Raw genomic sequence first — 17,108 nt, forward strand, 5'->3', positions numbered from 1 at the left:
GTCAGCACAGATGTGGGGCTCGAACTCACCAAACACGAGATCATGAACTGAGCTGAAGTCGGTGGCCTCGGCTGAGCCTCCCAGGTGCCCCAGGAATCTGCATTTTTAATGGGCAGCCCAGCTTTAGAACCCGTTCTCCTAGCAGATCTCCCACTGATTACAGAGCATCTCCTGTCTGCCTCACTTGTAACAAAGCCACAGACCCTTCTGTCTCAGATACAGGACTGGAGGGAGAGAAGACGTCTCCCTACCTCTTCTTCCAAAGCTCTCTTGTGTGGCTGGTCCTCGTGTCTGCGGATGAGAAGGTCATGTGGGAAGGACAGTGAACAAGGCTCAGGAACCACACAAGGAATGGAGCACTGCGATGTCAGGGCCTCTTCTGGTCCGGGACTACGGAACCAAACGCCATTTAGTTTTGTCACTCACTAGTCCTCGAATACTTACTGAGTGCTTCCTTAATAAATAAACCAGGCGCCATTCTTCAGTTTTTTGTCAGATATGAAAAATGAAGCTGAGGTTTAAGTCCCAAATTATTCCCAAATAGGCAGCACCAGCAAAATAATTAGGAGAATTAAGACAGTCCTCTCCCTTTCTCTGAGTGTGTGGTGCCTTTGTGTCACACACATGTGGGTTAGGGACTTTAGCTTATGGTTTTCCAAACGTATGTAGAATTAATTCACTTTATTACTTCATCCATGCATTTGTTTGTTCGCTTGGTATGCATCCACCCATCCACTCATTCAACTAGTGCCTGTCGTAAGCCTGCTGTGCGTCAGTCTAGGCGCTACGGATACGGTGATGAACGAGACAAAGTTCTTGCCCTCATGGAGTTTTTATTTCAAGGCAGACAATGCCCTCATATGCTTATTACATAAACATTTTGCGATTTATGTTTCCAGTAGAGATTGGCGGTTCGACAGACTGCAAATTAGAATGCAGGAGCCCTGCCCTTGCTTTCCTCCCCCTGGCTTGAAAATGTTCTTTCAGGAAAGACACCTTCCCAGACGTTTCATTACATGTTTGAAGTATTTATACACATACCTGGGGAAAATGAACTCTAACACTGTGAACTCTACAAGGCACGTAAGTCAAAAGGGCAAGTTGAGTTGTTCATCTGTGGGTTTTGACTGGTTCCCACCAGGAAACCCCTTTCAAGAAAAACCTTTACCAGCCACACACTTCAAAGAGGTTCCCAGCACTGCCGTGTTTAAAACGTGTTAATTGGACCTAACTGCAAACAGCTGCCTAGTTTAGCCACTGTTTGGATTGGCATTCACCCATCTAGATCTAGGTCATTTTTTTTGTTATGTGCCATTCATATTGGGATCTTAATACATTTGTTTTAACCTCAGAATGTGTTGCCATCCAAAGGATTGGGACAATAAATAAAAACACAGAGACAACATATTTGTCAAGCCCTGAGGTCACTGCCAAGTACAAAAGTACATTTGAGCGGATGCCCTATTTGATAGACTGTGTGGGGTCATGGTCCTCACTTAGACATATGGGGAAATTTCCAAAACTAACAACAAAACCCGTGGCGTTTGCTGGCTTTTGTATGTGGGTGGAAGCATTGAATGATCTTTTATTGTCTGTTCTCTTCCACTTAACTGTTGAATTTTAATGCCACATTGTAGGAAGGAGGGAAGAGTAAATATTTATTAGTTTCTTAGGTGAAATTGCCGCTGGATCTCGTTTTATAGAATGTTGATGTTTTTCAAGAAGCACGTGTGGGGGCAGCTTATTGGTTAAATGCGAAGTGTGGTTTTCAAAATGTTTAACGAGTGCGAAGGCATGAGCGCTGGGCGATTAGAAGGCACATTCACTGGGCATAGTAACTGGCGTGGGCGTACTCGTATGTTTTTGTGTAGCAACCAAAGGAATTATTATCCAGCAAGTTACCACCAAGAGCAACTATCTTGTGACCCTGCTGGGATTCAGTATAGACTGTGCACCCTGGAGTTATCTTCCGCAGGAGTGACAGAGCTGGGACATTTAAGTTCCCATCCGATGTTGGTTGAAGGCTGCATCTTGGACGTTAATTCTACGGCACTTCTGTCCTGCCATTCGAGTGGCCAAGTAGGGCCTGGAAGAGGATGCCTTTATGCAAAGTAATTCTGGGGCTGGCAGCTGGAAGTCAGGCTGCCGAGTAGTGAGAGCATATGTGCCCAGGGATATGGATGGGGCACCAGCAACGTCTGCTCTGGTGGTTGAGGGGCATTTGAGGATGTTGGTGGGGCTGAAATGGGGATCATGAAATAGCTCTCTATCCATCTGGGGCACATCAATCAGTAGAAGTAGCCTTCCGGAGATTCTTTGAAACAAATTGGTCCTCAGAACATGACTTATAAATTAAATGGGTTTAAGGGGATGGAGGATATAATAAACATTGATGGTGAGAATAATGTAAGTAGTTAATATTTATTTGTTTGCACTTTGTGATAGGCATGGCTTCCCCTTTTTCCAGAAGAGGGAATGAGGACTGGAGATGTCGAATAACCTACCCAAGGACATGCAGGTGGGATGGGAGAGACAGGAGCTGATTTCCAGCCTGACTCCGTAAAACAAACTCCAAACGTGTGAAAGTTTTAACCCAAGCCCTTCCTTTCCCTCTCCCTGCCTCCTCCTTCTTTCCTTCCTTCTTTTCTCTTTCAGCAAATATTTGAGTATATGCCATGTGCTATTATTCTAAGCACCACACAGCAGAGAAACAATTTTGGTCTTCTTTGATGTAGAGAGTTGCCCATCCCTTCCTTCTCCGGGTCCTCCCCTAACTTTTGTGGGGCTTTGGCAGGTGTAAAAACGGAGGCTCACATACCATGTCTAAATATTTAAAAGTTATAAATCAAGCTGACAAACAAATAAAATTATGTTCCATCCTTTTGCGTTGGCAAATATACCTGCACAGAGGGCAGATTTGAATCAAGAATTTGGAGGCTCCGGGAGTGCCATGCAGGAGTGCGGTGGCTCAGGGCTTGTGGACTCTGTACCCACTGCCTGTGGCCTCCCTCCCTTCCCTGGCAGCCCCTCATGAGAGGTGCGGCATGCACACACATGTAGACATCCCAGCCTGCACGTCCAAGCTCCATCCTTGATGGATGGTGGCAAAGAGCCACCCTTTGGCCACTTCTTGGTTCTTGGGCTTAGTGGTGTGTGCACTGGAGATGTGGCCTGCTCTTGAGAGAACGGGTGTAGGAAGGCTCTGGAAGTGGGCTTGGGACCCCTTGGGCAGAAAAGGGGCACAGCCAGTGGATGGCTGGAGGTGTAGGGTCCAGGGAGCCCTCTTTCCTGAGAGACGGGGGCAATACTACTCCCCTGTGTCCTCTTTTTTAGAACTCACTTTCACACTCTTTTTTTTTTTTTTTTTTTTTTTTTGGCCTTCTGAAGGTTTTTTTCTTTTTTTTTCAAAGGAAAATGTGGAATTCAAACACTCCACTCATTGGACAGAGGAAAGGGTCAGTTGAGGTGACGGATGATAGATATTCTGGGAAGAGGAAGAGCCGGACTGTGGAGAAAGAGCCGGGGGCTGCTGTCTGGCCCGGACAGGCTTCTCCACGTCCGGCAGCTCTAGTCTACAGAGGGGACCACGTGCTGCCTGGAGCTCCGTCTTGACATCTCGGTGGGTTCATCCAGATGAAATGGATGAGATTTCAGTATCAGATCTTCAGCCTCTCAGCCATGGCAGCCCAAAGTTCTGGGCAAACTCCGGACATACCCACATATGCCACGCTTGTTTCCACTGGGTCAGGTTATCCTTGCGGGGGTGAGGTCAGAAGCAGACCTGAGCCGACCAGCACATGTGCGTGCGGCATGCATTCCCCTCTCTCCCTCAGGGAAGATAGATGGTTTAATGTTTACTAGAATTAGGACTAGGACCCATGCTCACATGTTCAGTAGGTGATAAAGATCTTTATTAATTCAGCCAGTACTGATTACATGTCTGTCTAACGTTTGTGTTCCCCCTTCAGGCGATTACTCTCTCCTGGGTGCAGGTAATGGCCAACAGGTGTGCCTCTTAGGGAATCACCAGTAGATCCAGGATGGTGAGAGCTTATTTAATATGCTGACATATTGAGCGGCGACGGGAAGGATTCCGCAGTCACACCGAGGCTCATTGAACAAGAGTGATGCGAGTGCCGTGAGGAGCCCCAACTGACGGACTTACCAAGGCGTTGCCACCGTGGGGACTCCCAGGCTGGAGATCAGATGGGAAACGTAGCTGGACCTCAGGAGGTGTATGGCTTCTATGAGGACGGAGTGGAGCTCAGGCAGCAGGGCCCTGCAAGGACCGCCCATAGCAGACCCTACCAGCCACCGACTTCAGCATGCAGGCCTTCCAGGGAGGACCCGGAGGATGGCACAGGGACCTGCGCGTGTGAATCATGTGGGTCGAGGACCTCCGTCCCCTTCCATGCCAGCACCAGGTAAAGTAAACTCTTCCCCCAGGGGCCACCTTGGAGAGAAAAGGGAAAGTGGAGGAAAACTGCAAGATTGAAATATCTAGGAGACCGTTTAAATGATTGGACTGGCTGCTGTTTTAATTTCCCTCCCTACATAGTAAGGTGAAGGGCTCGGGGAAAAAGATTAGATCAATTATAGAAAATAATGAAGCTATATTTTCTTTGTGTCGCTAAATGCAGGATGCTTTTGAACTCGCCTTTGCCCTGCATGTGTTCCCCGACGCCTGCAGGCGTGGGTGCACCTGCGCGGCATGCCCGTGAGTGCACACACACCTACACACATGGCATCTTTACGGGTTTTCCCTGCCGCTGCCTCCCCCCAAGAATCTGTATCCACAAGAGCATTAATGAGAAAGGTGGGCTTCACTGGGGATTTCAAGGAGAGATGGAGGAGATGTCACTGCATACTCTGCAGCAAACATGTGTATAATCCCCCTGCAATACTGTACTTTATATCTAAGATGCACCTTTTTCACATTTGAACATTTGATATCTCTGAGTCAGAATCTGCCTTACTGTGATGGTGTGTCATAGTATAATTGGCACATTGTCATGGCAATACATAAAATAGTAGGGTTTCTTATATTTGGTGAAATCCTTGTAGCTTCCTGCTTTGTTGTCCTTCCTTAACTGTGACCAGAGGCTTACGCACCGGGGCAGTTGCATAGAGGGTTCAAAGCACGGATTCTGGAGCCAGGCTGCAGACTGTTGCTCACTCGCTCCGCCGTCCCCTAGCCCAGTGACCTGGGGCAACTTACTGAACCACTCTGGGCCTTTGTTTCCCCATCTGTGAAATAGGAATAATATTACTAATTACTTGTTAGGGTTGTTGGTAGCGTTAAGTGAGTGATACGTATAGAGAGGTCGGAACAGTGCCAGGTAGAGGCAAGCACTAGATAGTCTCACAGTTAATACCCTTTAGTCCCTCCCACACAGGCCCAGCCTCCTGTCACCTCTCGGCTTTTCCCTCCGTCCTCATTTTATGAATAGTAGTCCAATGACCACTGTTTGCTATTGGAACAACCCTAGAGATCTTGCCTGTCCTCTCCAACTAGCTTGCTTCACTATTTCATCCAAATAGATCTGTTTTCCCTTTAGAGAAATTCTGAGAGATAAAAATTGCCGTATGTGGAACTGTGTTTTCATCATTATTTCTGAGGCATTTGTGGCAGATGGAAGAGGTGGTGGGATAGGACCCTATCTGGAGTGGTGTATGCTCATTCGGGAGCATATGGGGATAGGATGGGAAAGATAGGTTGGAGCCAGATGGCCATTTGAAGGATCAGTAGGGTATTTCTTCAGTACATCTCCCCACATCCTTTGTGTTTGATGGCAGCCTTCCATGCTATGGACGCCTGGTCGTGCCTACCAGCCCACATGGGGTGAAGTGGGCTTCCACACTCTCCTCAGAGCACTCTGTATGGTGGCAGGTGCCTCTTCTCACGTATAAGGCTGGCTCTAGAAGCTTCCACACTCTCCTCACAGCACTCTGTATGGTGGCAGGTGCCTCTTCTCACGTATAAGGCTGGCTCTAGAAGACAAGTTAGTGGATGTTAACCGAGAGATTAATTGGGCTTAGGTCAAAAGTGGAGATTCAGAAAAAAAATTTTAGATACAGAAGCCTTAGATAAACATATACAAAGACAAAGAGACCCCCAGCCCATCTGGATCCAAGGCAGGTCCTGGGCCTGAATGCTCTCGTAAGATTTCCCAGACCCTCGCTGCCAGAGCTTAAATGGCTGCAGCCCTGGTTTTCTCTTCTGTGAGGCTGGACAAAAGAATTAAACTCTAGCAAATGGAAAATTTCTACTGTGTGGGGTTAGCACTTTCAGCTCCAGAAACCAAACACACTGAAAGCAGAGGGCGAGTTGGCATAGGGTGACCAATACCTCAACTGGTCAGTAGTCTCCCCTATGAGTTCATTTAGCTGGTGACCTTGTCTAGAACAAAGAGCTTCTAGCTGGTCACCTCTGGAACAAAGTCATGCTGAATGGGGCTTACAAATATTTTGGGGTTTCCTTTTTGGGGGGTTTAATGAGTCATTGCCGTATTTTACCATGAATGTTTATAACCAAACCTAAATGTGCGTTGGGTCTTGAATCTCCTCCCACAACTATTTCCTATTTGTTCCCAGAAAAATTCCAATGCCAGATTTTGTCATAGCAACCAGAGGCAAATATCAAGACAGCAATAAAGAGCAAACTCGGGAAAGGGTTTCCTTCCAATGTGGCTTGAGTTTTTGTAGGGCGTCCACCGTCTGGGTGAAGCCCTTTATGAACCGCAGTGGTTGGCCCCAGAGTCCCTCGTGGGGGGATCTAGTGGAGTCCAGCTTTACTGACTTCCAGGACCCACCAGGAAAATACATCTCTCAGTTTGCTGAGTTTGGAAAAACCGACTTGCTTGCTTCTCAGGCTTTGCACCTGTTGTGTGTTGATCTTTATTTTTGTACGTCCATTTTTTCAAAATAAAGGGTATTGAATTATTATCGTTCCATCATACATTTCTTCTGAGGATTAAAAAAAATGTTTTTTAACATTTATTCATTTTTGAGAGTGAGAGAGACAGAGCATGAGTGGGTGAGGGGCAGAGAGAGTGGGAGACAGAGCATCTGAAGCAGGCTCCAGACTCCGAGCTGTCAACACAGGGCCAGATGCGGGTCTCCAACCCACAAACTGCGAGATCATGACCTGAACTGAAGTCGGATGCTTAACTGACTGAGCCACCTAGGCGCCCCTCTTCTGAGGATTTTAATAAACAAGCATATTGTTTATTCCCTAAATGGTCCCCTCAAATGCTTCCCCAAAGAAGGCAGGGTGTATATGAATAAGCAAACAAAACAACAAGACATGAGAGACTTCCAATACCTGCTCACAGTGTTCCTTGTACTGTTCCTTTCTTCTTTGTTGTTCTTGGCATGGTGGTGCTATGAGGTCAGACTCTTTGCCCATGTGTAAAATCATCTCCAGTTTCCCACAATGCAGCCTTCTTGCTGAAAGTGCTTTTGAGTTTTGTTTTGTTTTCTTTTGAGAGCACGCACACACATGTGAATGTGGGTGGGGGTAGGAGGGAGGATGAGAGGGGTAGAGAGAGAGAGAGAGAGAGAGAGAGCGAGAGTGAGAGAGAGAATCCCAAGCAGGCTCCATGCTCAGTGCAGAGCCCAATGCACGGCTTGATCTCATGACCCTAGGATCATGACCTGACCTGAAATCAAGAGTCACTGACTGACTGAGTGACCTAGGCACCCCACCTTTGAGTTTTGAATCAGGTATATCATGTGTTGGTTCTGAGTAGCGGTGTGTTGGCAGCTGTTTAACAGCTGGATCTCAGACTGGGGCGCCTGACTGGCTCAGTCAGAAGAGCATACGACTCGATCTCGGGGTCGTGAGTTTGAGCCCCATGTTGGGTGTAGAGATTACTAAAAAAAAAAGAATAAATTAAAAAAAAAGTTATCCTAACAGCTGGCTTTCAGAAATAGAATTGCCTTGCTTTGTGGAGTGTGCTGATGTCTGTGGTGTAAGTACTCCCCCAATGGTCAATTTCAAGCTGCTAAAGTTATCTTACGAATGAGGAGCTGGAAAAAGATGCATACGATCAACTCTGGGGAACTGGCTGCACCAAATAGTACTGATTCTGTGGACCACGCCAGGGTCCCAGGTATAAGGGTCTCAACCTTGGTATTGTTGACACTTTGGGCTGGATAATTCTTTGTTGTTGGTGGCTGTCTTGTGCACTGCATGGTGTTTAGCTTCATCTCTGGCTTCTACCTACTAGATGATAAAAATATCCCCCTCCCCACCCAAGTTATGGCAAAAATGTCTCCAAAGGTTGCCAGATGTGCCCTGAGGGGCAAAATTGATCCCCAGCTCTGGGCCACTCTGCGTGGATGGTGTTTAGAAGATCCGTTCAGCAGATAGTAGACTTTCACCAACTGTTCTCCATGAACCACCCTTAACATGCACCTGAAGAAGTTCTCTCTCTGCCTTTTGGATGTGGTATTTTAAAAAATCAGACTATGCTTCCTTGAGGAGTCTGAAGAAGAGTGATGCCACGAAGAATTAAGGCACCAAGACAAAGCATGGCCACAGAATAGATTACAATGGACTGTCCCCTTGTCCAGGCTTGTCTTGATATGGATGAGAATGGACACTCAGAGGTGAGCAGTGGCTTGTCCAAGGGCATAAAGCAAGCTGTAGATGTACTTGGGAGGGTGATGTGGTAAAAGCCTCTGTGACATGCTAGGAATTGGAACTGACACCAACTTGCAGCTATGAGTGTCTTACAGGTAGGCTTTACAATGTTAGGTTTTGATGGCCATATTTGACATCTCCTTGTCCCAAACCTTCCTCGCCCTGCCCTTAAATATCTGCTCAGGCAAACCACATCGTGATGAGGGACTTCTGTTGCAGGCAGAATTAAATTCCCATCAGCTTCAGAAGGGAGTAGTTGATTCAAACGTTCTATTCAGGAGCTGCCTGTCATTAGAGAACAAACGTTGAAGATTGTCACTGATTTCTCTCTCCTTCCTTCCACATCTGCCTTCTCATTGATGAAGTATCTCAGGCCATTCTCAAAGTGATTTAGGGAAAGGACTTGTAGAAGAAACAGACTTTCAGTAAAAATGTTAAGGCTGCAAGATTAATGTGATATGAACTAAGAAAGCCCTTCCTAGTTAGCACTGAAAATGTGTTTTCAATGCACAGAAGTGCCCGGTGAGAAAGGAAGTGTTAGGGAGGGATTATTTTCATCAGCAGAGTTCCTTGGCTTTGGAATTTCCAGTGAAATTAGGGCAATCATATACTAGTAAGTCAATACATTTCAAGTGCCAATAAATTGAATTAATGAGGACAAGGAGTCTGCTTTTATTAGGAGATTGAATAAAAATGAAAGGAGTGCTTTGAATTGTGGCTCTTTGAGAACACATCAACATTTGAAAAGAATTAAGATTTGGTGATTTTGTATGGAATAATTCATCGCTTCACTCCAGATTAGTTTTTTTACAATATGAAGTACTGGCCTTCAAGAAAATTTCCCATAACCAAAGGTCATTGTCATCACCTCAGTCATCTCACCTTGTCCTTTGCTGCTTTCCCACCAGGTCCATGGTGATCATGCAAACCAACCCCATGGGGTTGCCTTACACTGTCCTTCCCGACTTCTGGGCAGTGTGGGCCAGTTGGATTTTTGCTTTCTTTTCCCAGAGGACAATTCAGCTTCAGCATCTTAATCTAAAGAGGTCACTAGTACAGTAGTGTTAGGGGTGGTTAGGGATAGAAGGGGGAGGTGTTTTGGGTTGTGGGCAGGATTTGATGTGACTCTGTAGGGCACACCCTGCTCAGGGCTGCCCCACCAGTAAAGGCCTCATGGACGATGGGAAGAAAATTTTCTTTATTTGGCATGGCTCGTGAATTGATCTAATCTTGTTATTTTTTTTAATGAAGAAGCTATCTACTCAGCAACTGATAACTTTTTAAAAGACCAGTTAACACTTTACTGTATCATCTTCTGGAAATGTTTTATGCATACCTTGTCAGGAACTTTACACAAGGCTCATTGTATATCTTGCCAAATTACTGTCCAGAGTAACATGCCAATATACACCCCTACCTACTGTATAGAAGTATCTTGATTATTGTAATTAAAAAGTTAATATGTTAGGAAGAAATCTCTCTTTTATTTATTTTTTATTAGAATTTATACAACTCTAATGAGGTTGATTACCATTTTGCATGTTGATTTTTTTGTTCAGACTTTATATTTTTAGACCAGTTTTAGGTTCACAAAAAAAATTGATACAGAGGTACAGAGATTTTGCATATACCCCCTACCCCAACACATGTGTAGCCTTCCCCATTACCAACACTCACACCAGAGTGGTGTATTTGTTGCAACTAACGTAGCTACATTGCCACAACATCATCACCCAGAGTCTATAGTTTATAGCTTGTTCTTGGTAGTATAAAATTTATAGATTTGGACAAGTGTATAATGACATGTAACCATCATTATGGTATCATACGGAGTATCTTCATTGGCATAAAAATCCTCTGTACTCTGTGTGAAGAGTGAATAATGGGTATACCACTCTATTTCACCTGTCCTATTCATCTATCATTCCCCCTTCCAAACCCTGGCAACCACTGTTCTTTTATGAGTTTTTTTTTTTTCTCAAAGTAGAAAAGGTAGGAGCAATAGTTTTCAGTTCTAAGGAAAGGTCCTAATGACCTTCAAAAGCCCTAGGAACTAGGGGGTGCAAAATTGAGAAGAAAATAAGGAATTTGATCGATAATATTTGCCCGTGAGCCAACATCTGACAGTTCCAGACCTTAACGCTGCACTCTTGCAATGTTACCCACACTACAACAGCATCACCAAGAGATGTCAAGACATGAGAAGTCGTGGTCATTGGAAACAGTTTCCAAATATCTGTCTTGCTAGACTATTCCTTCTAAAGATTCCTTTGTGCCAACTACTTGTCTTTGTCATGTGATCCTTGCTGGCTCTGCAACACAGATGTGAAAAGTGAAGAAAGCATGCCTTTGGATTTCATTTCTAAAAGTAGAAAAGACACAATTAACTTTGGGGCTTTTAAAGTACTAATATTATTCCTTATATGTATCCAGAGCCTTATATAGAAATAGATTGAAAGGATGGCATGTACAGGTACATAGCTCCTTACTATAAAGTGGTTAAAACTCATGGGCTTCAGGCTGAGCTCTGGGGGTTGATTGGACACATGGGACAGGATCTTATACTCAGTTGTAGACTGAGTGCCTTGCTTTTGTCCATTTATTGAAGACTAAATCAGGTGTTGGGGGAGCCACTCACCCCATCTTCACCCATAAGCCTATTTTATTCATCAAAACAGTGTACTGTACTGTGAGTACTTGGGGACAGAAATCATAGCTTTTTTTGTATCCTCAGTGCCTAGCATAGTGTCAGGCATATAATAGATTCTTTTTTTTTTTTAAGTGTTTTATAGCTTTATTGAAGTATAAGTGATGTAGAATCAACTGCACATTTTTAAAGTTTTCCATTTGATGAGTTTTGATACGTGTATACACCCATGAAAATATCACCACAATCAAAATGCTGAACATATCCATTGCTCCCAAAGTTTCCTTTGCAATTCTTCTTCCCTTCCTCCCACTGTTCCCAGACAACCAAGGTTCTGCTTTCCGCCATTGTAGATTAGTTAGTATTTTCTAGAATTTTATATAAGTGGAATATAACATTTTTATTCTTTGTTGTCTGGCTGTTTTCAATCAGCATAATCATTTTGAGATTCATTGATGTTGTTCCATATATTAATAATTGGTTCCTTTTTATTGCTGAATAGTATTCCATTGTATAAGTCATAGTAGGTATTTAACAAATGTTTGTGGCATTACATTGAATTGAAAATTAATTTTGAAAGTATAATTGGGGGAAGAGTGAATAATGGGGATACCACTCTATTTCAGTTGAATAGTCCACTTAGGAAGTCAAAATAGAAATCAGGAGGTGAGTTGGCACGGTAGAGACTTTTATTGTCTTCCAGTACCTGTTCTCCCTTTTTTTCATAGAAATGGAATGCCTAGTTTGACACAGAATTGTCTGGGATAAAGACTACATTTCCCAGCCTGCTGTGCAGCTAAGTGTGGTTTTACTACTAAGTTGTGACCAATATGATGTAAACAGGAGGGGTATGTGAAACTTTAAAAAGTCTTCTTAAAGGAAGGGCAATTCCCTTCTCTTCTTCCTCCTCCCTGCTGTCTGGCACACAGTCATAATGTCTGGAGCTCTAGCAGCCATTTTGGATCAGAAGGGGTCTTAAAAATGGAAGCCACCTGGGGCAGAGCAATAGGTAGAAGAAGCCTAGATCCCTGAAATCATAGAGTGTTGTGCCAGCCCAGGGCTAACTACCTCCAGACTGTGAGAGAGAAATACATTTTGATCTTGGTTAAGCTTTTAAAAAAGTCTCTTTTGTGTTTTATGTTTTTCGCAGCCAAAACAGTCCTAAATGATACAGTTAGCAAGGATAGAGTTTGAACAAGAGGGAGTTTGATGTTGCTGAAAGGTCAATTACATCATGCTAATGTGTCCATCTTCACTTTTAAGGAATTTTCTGAATAGAAACATGGCGTCAGCCTCTTTTGGTGAGTTCTGGAGAAACACTGACAAATCATTGTGACCTATTCTGCTTTTCCCAACCATGCAACTCACTCACATCGATATATATCTATCATTAACATTTTAGATTTCTCAAAATTGTAACTTGTTTTACATTTATTTACATTTAACTTGGTGAGTCTCTGGTGAGACATGAGGTTAGCCTAATCTCATTAAATTTTTTTTTTTTTACAAATCATACTTATGGTGGCTTATTTGGAAATGCTTTCTGTAGCTGTCTAGTCTCATATATCATGTATGAATTCTTGTTATGCTTAATTCCTAGGGATGGTTTGACTTGTGGCTCTCCCTCTTTTTTTTACATTTGAGATATTTCAAACATACAGAAAAGAGTGTATGTCCCGATGTCATTTATCTGGCAAACATGGCTGTAGAACAGTAGCTGTCACTTTATTTATGGATTTAGCAGCGGAACCTTCTTTTCAAATGGTCCTGTATGCAGAGCTCCATTACATAAAACATATATCAGAACTTGTCTGGTTGAAGTGGGAGTGGAGGGCTCGGAGCCTTACTGGGTAAATGTCTCTTTGCCTCTTTCCTCCCCCCACCAAGGAGGCCCCTGAGATGCGCTCACAGAGCATGAAGGCCCTCTGGGAGTGGCTGAAAACCACAGATTCAGGATATGTTCAAGATCCTGAAAGAAAGTAAGCAGGAGGCTATCCTCTGATCAGTCAAAATACATGACACAATGCCCAGTTTCAAGCCCATACATTTGGTTCATAAAGGAGCCTGTAGGACTGCCGTTCAAATCTCTGTGCTCTTTTTCTACTCACGGTTATAGCAAACTTTGTCATCTGGTTTCCCAGTCATAGAACAACTCAGAGGAGGAAGACAGACAGCCAGACATGACTGTGGCTAGCAGTGAGACCAATGAGAGAAGGCAAGAATGTTTTAAAAAGACAAACACAAGGCATTAAAAACCACCTTCTGAGGCCATTTAGGGTAAATGTCATCTTCCTAATATGTTTCAGTGGGTCACAAAGGCATGTTTTTATATATTTGTGCATATATTTATATATGGGTATGTATTTACATATATTTAGCAAGAGCAGACATATATATAATATGTACACATATATATATAGTATTTTGCTTAGTGTTTATGAAAATGACCCTGAGAAAGAGCCTCACTTATCTTTTATATTGTACATTCTGTCTTATAGTAACAACTTATTGAGATGTTTATTATGTGCCAGGTACGTGAATGTCTTTGTGTAGTTAACTTATTTAACCCTCACCACTATTTATGAACTAGGGACCGTCCCCGGAGATGCAGAGAAGTTAGTCCCCTTGCCCAGTGTCAGACAGTGAGCATGTGGTGGAGCTGGGATTCAAACCCAGGCATCCTGGCTCCAGGGCCCGTGCTCTTAATATATGCCAGTATCTTAGGAGAATTTCCAATATTGAAACAATAATGTGCAAGCATCCTGTGGCTAGCAAGATTTTCAGTTGTCTGGAAAACCCATTTATCCCTGTGAGTGGAAAATTTGTCCTCCACCAATCCTGGGTATAGGGAAGAACACATTGAATTGAAACTGGAGTGCACATCTCCTAATGTATCTCAGTAGCTCCCTCTGCCATAGGGCTTTTCACATTTTTTTTTTAACACTTATTTATTTTTGAGAGACACACACACACACACACACACACACACACACACACACACAGAGTGTGAGTGGGGGAGGGGCAGAGAGAGAGGGAGACACAGGATCCGAAGCAGGCTCCAGGCTCTGAGCTGTCAGCACAGAGCCCAACACGGGGCTCGAACTCATGAACCATGAGATCAGACCTGAGCTGAAGTCAGACGCTTAAGCGACTGAGCCACCCAGGCGTCCCTACCATAGGGCTTTTTAGAGGGCCGCAGAGAGGCTGACCAACCTGAGTGGTGCCGAGTAACCAGGAAATAGTATCCCGCGGTTGCACTTGACAATGGAAATGAAACACGTGGATCAAACCACCTGCATGATGGTTACGTTTCCTCTGTAGTATTGTCATCTTCCTAGTGGCTCAGGAGGTATTTTGGAGTTGACATAGAAACTCCTGTGTTTTTTAGAGGCATTTTCTTTCTGGCCTGCGTTTATATAATGTGGTAGAGGAGTCAGAGGCTTCAGGCTTCAGAAGTGAATCCTGTTTCAAGTTGTGAAAGTACCAGGATGTGGGGTACAGGTCCTCAGGTGCTGGGATTGGCCTGACTTCATGGCCAGCCTCAGTTGCTGTCCTTTGCGCTGTGGGCTACAGAAATTCCTTGGCTTTTCCTGTTGTTAAGTTTGTAGGGGTGGGCTTATCCACCTTTCTGGAATGAAACACCAATTCAAGGGAAGCTTCTGACTGTAAAAGTTCTACCCGTTCCAAAGGGGACCCAGAAGCATATTTTCTCATAGGGCTGGTACCTTCGTCAGTTCAGGCTGCCGTAACAAGATACCCCAGGCTGGGTGGCTTCAACAACACACATTCGATTCTCACAGTTCTGGAGACTGCGAGTCAGATCACAGTGCCAGCATGGTTGGGTCCTAGCAAGAGCCCTCTTCCTGGTTTACAGATGGCTGCCTTCCCACTGTATCCTCACATGGTGGAGAGATCATTTCGCTCATCTTTCTTTTTATTTTTTTCAAATTTTAAACGTTTGCTTATTTATTTTTGAGAGAGAGAGAGTGAGAGCGAGAGTGAGCATGCCGGAGCGTGTGTGAACGGGGGAGGGGCAGAGAGAGAGGGAAAGAGAGAGAATCCCAGGCTTGAGGCTCGGACCCACGAATCGTGAGGTCATGACCCAAACCAAAGTCAAGAGTCAGATGCTTAACCGACTGAGCCACCCAGTGCCCCACATGTTTCTTATTGAGAAAAGATTTTATTATCCCACCACAAGGGCTCTACCCTCATGACTTAATTACTTCTCAAAGAACCCACCTCCAAATACCATCATGCTCAAGACTAGGGCATCAATATATGAATTTTGAGGGTACACAAACATTCAGCCCATAGCAGTTGGAGTGTGAATTGGTTACACATTCCCACCTCGGTTTTATTTTCATGGTGGCTGTAAATAGGTGAGTCATGCAGCAAATCTCACACACGCATACGTGTGGTCCATCAGCCAGGCTTTAAAGCAATTCATTTCCTTTCTTTTTATTTTAAGAAGATAAGTCAAAATAAAGCAAATAAAAATGCTCAGCACATTTGCTTTAGCTGTTAGCAAAATCCAATTCCTTATAACTGTTAATCACACCATATTGTTTCAAGCCAACCCCATGTAAATGCCCCTTTCCCATACTTGCCTGCCTGCTGAACTCCTATTTATCTCACAAATCCCAGTTTCTCTGTGACCATTTTTGTGCTTTTCTGAACACAGAACATCCCTCTATTACAGAAAATATCTCATGAAGTAATTATTTGTTGCATATCCACTGCCCTGAATAGGGTATGCGTTTCATGAAGGTAGGATTCATAACTTATATATCACCATGCCCTTGTACAGGTATATGTACAAGGGTCTTCTAAGATTCCCAAGGCCCCCAAGCTTCCCACCTTCCTGGTATACACACCTCCTTGAATGTGAATGGGACCTGTGAATATGAAGGGTGTTGCTCCCCTGACTCGGTTACATTATATGATTAAGGAAAGGGATTTTGCAGATATACTGAAGTTTCCAAATCAGTCGATTTAGAGTTAACCTAAATGGAGGTTATCCTGGTGGGCCTGTCTTAATCAGGTGAAAGACCTTTAAACCAGCCTAGACTTTCCCAAAGGAAAAGATTCCCCTTCTGGATTCGAAGAAGTCAACATCCATGTTTTAAGAGCAAGGACCCACACAACCAGGACCTGAAGTGGCCTCTGTGAGTTGAGAGCAGTTCGTGACCGACAACTCTCAAGAATATGGGGAGCTGTGCTGTGTAGCCACAAGGAAGTGAATTCTGCCAACAAGTCAAATGAACTTGGAAGTAGATGGTTCCTTAGTCAAGCCTCCGGATGGGAATGTAGCCTGACTGACACCTTAATTGCAACCTTATGAGAGCCCGAGCAGAGACCCAGTTTAGCCATACGCAGACTCCTGACCCATGGAAACTATGAGATAGTAAATGTATGTTGTTTTCAGCCACTAAAGTTGTGGTAATTTGTTATGCAACAATAGAAAACTAATACAGTAGGCATTTCTTAAATGTTTGTTGAATTTAATCAGGGAAATAGAATAGTTCAAGTGAATCTTTGCTGAAGTTTTGGCCAATTTTAAGAATGTAGACATTGTAAAGAATTGCTGTCTTCTGATGAGTCTTCTACCCGTCCAATCAACTTCACACACTTCCAGGGTTTCCGTAAATATCAGCTTCTGATTGTCTGGAAATAGGAAGTGAGATTCTCTCCAGCCGTCTTTCGGCATTCTTGGGAGATAGATTGGCTAAAAATTGATGTTGAAATGAGACCACCATCATTTTTCAGTCTGCTCACTATGTACAGAGCTCAGGATGATTAGAAAATGTAAAACAC

At 43.9% G+C, this 17,108-nt stretch overlaps 1 long non-coding RNA gene across 4 annotated transcripts in view; it reads left to right on the forward strand.

The window, feature by feature from the left end:
- Positions 1 to 19: 19 nt before the first annotated feature.
- LOC121043711 (uncharacterized) overlaps positions 20 to 17,108 on the forward strand; it is an 83,885-nt gene continuing 66,796 nt past the window's right edge. For 3 of the 4 annotated variants that reach the window (XR_005796989.1, XR_005796992.1, XR_005796995.1), the window contains exons 1-4: positions 20 to 2,079; positions 2,446 to 2,518; positions 3,411 to 3,619; positions 3,969 to 4,424. This is a non-coding gene — a long non-coding RNA (uncharacterized LOC121043711). Of the gene's footprint in view, positions 2,080 to 2,445; positions 2,519 to 3,410; positions 3,620 to 3,968; positions 4,425 to 12,557; positions 12,596 to 17,108 lie in introns of all 4 variants that reach the window. The other variant, XR_005796991.1, reaches the window with a different exon arrangement.

The sequence above is a fragment of the Herpailurus yagouaroundi genome, unplaced genomic scaffold, assembly GCF_014898765.1.
Source record: "Herpailurus yagouaroundi ecotype Mexico unplaced genomic scaffold, PumYag 29, whole genome shotgun sequence".
Lineage (NCBI taxonomy): Eukaryota > Metazoa > Chordata > Mammalia > Carnivora > Felidae > Herpailurus > Herpailurus yagouaroundi.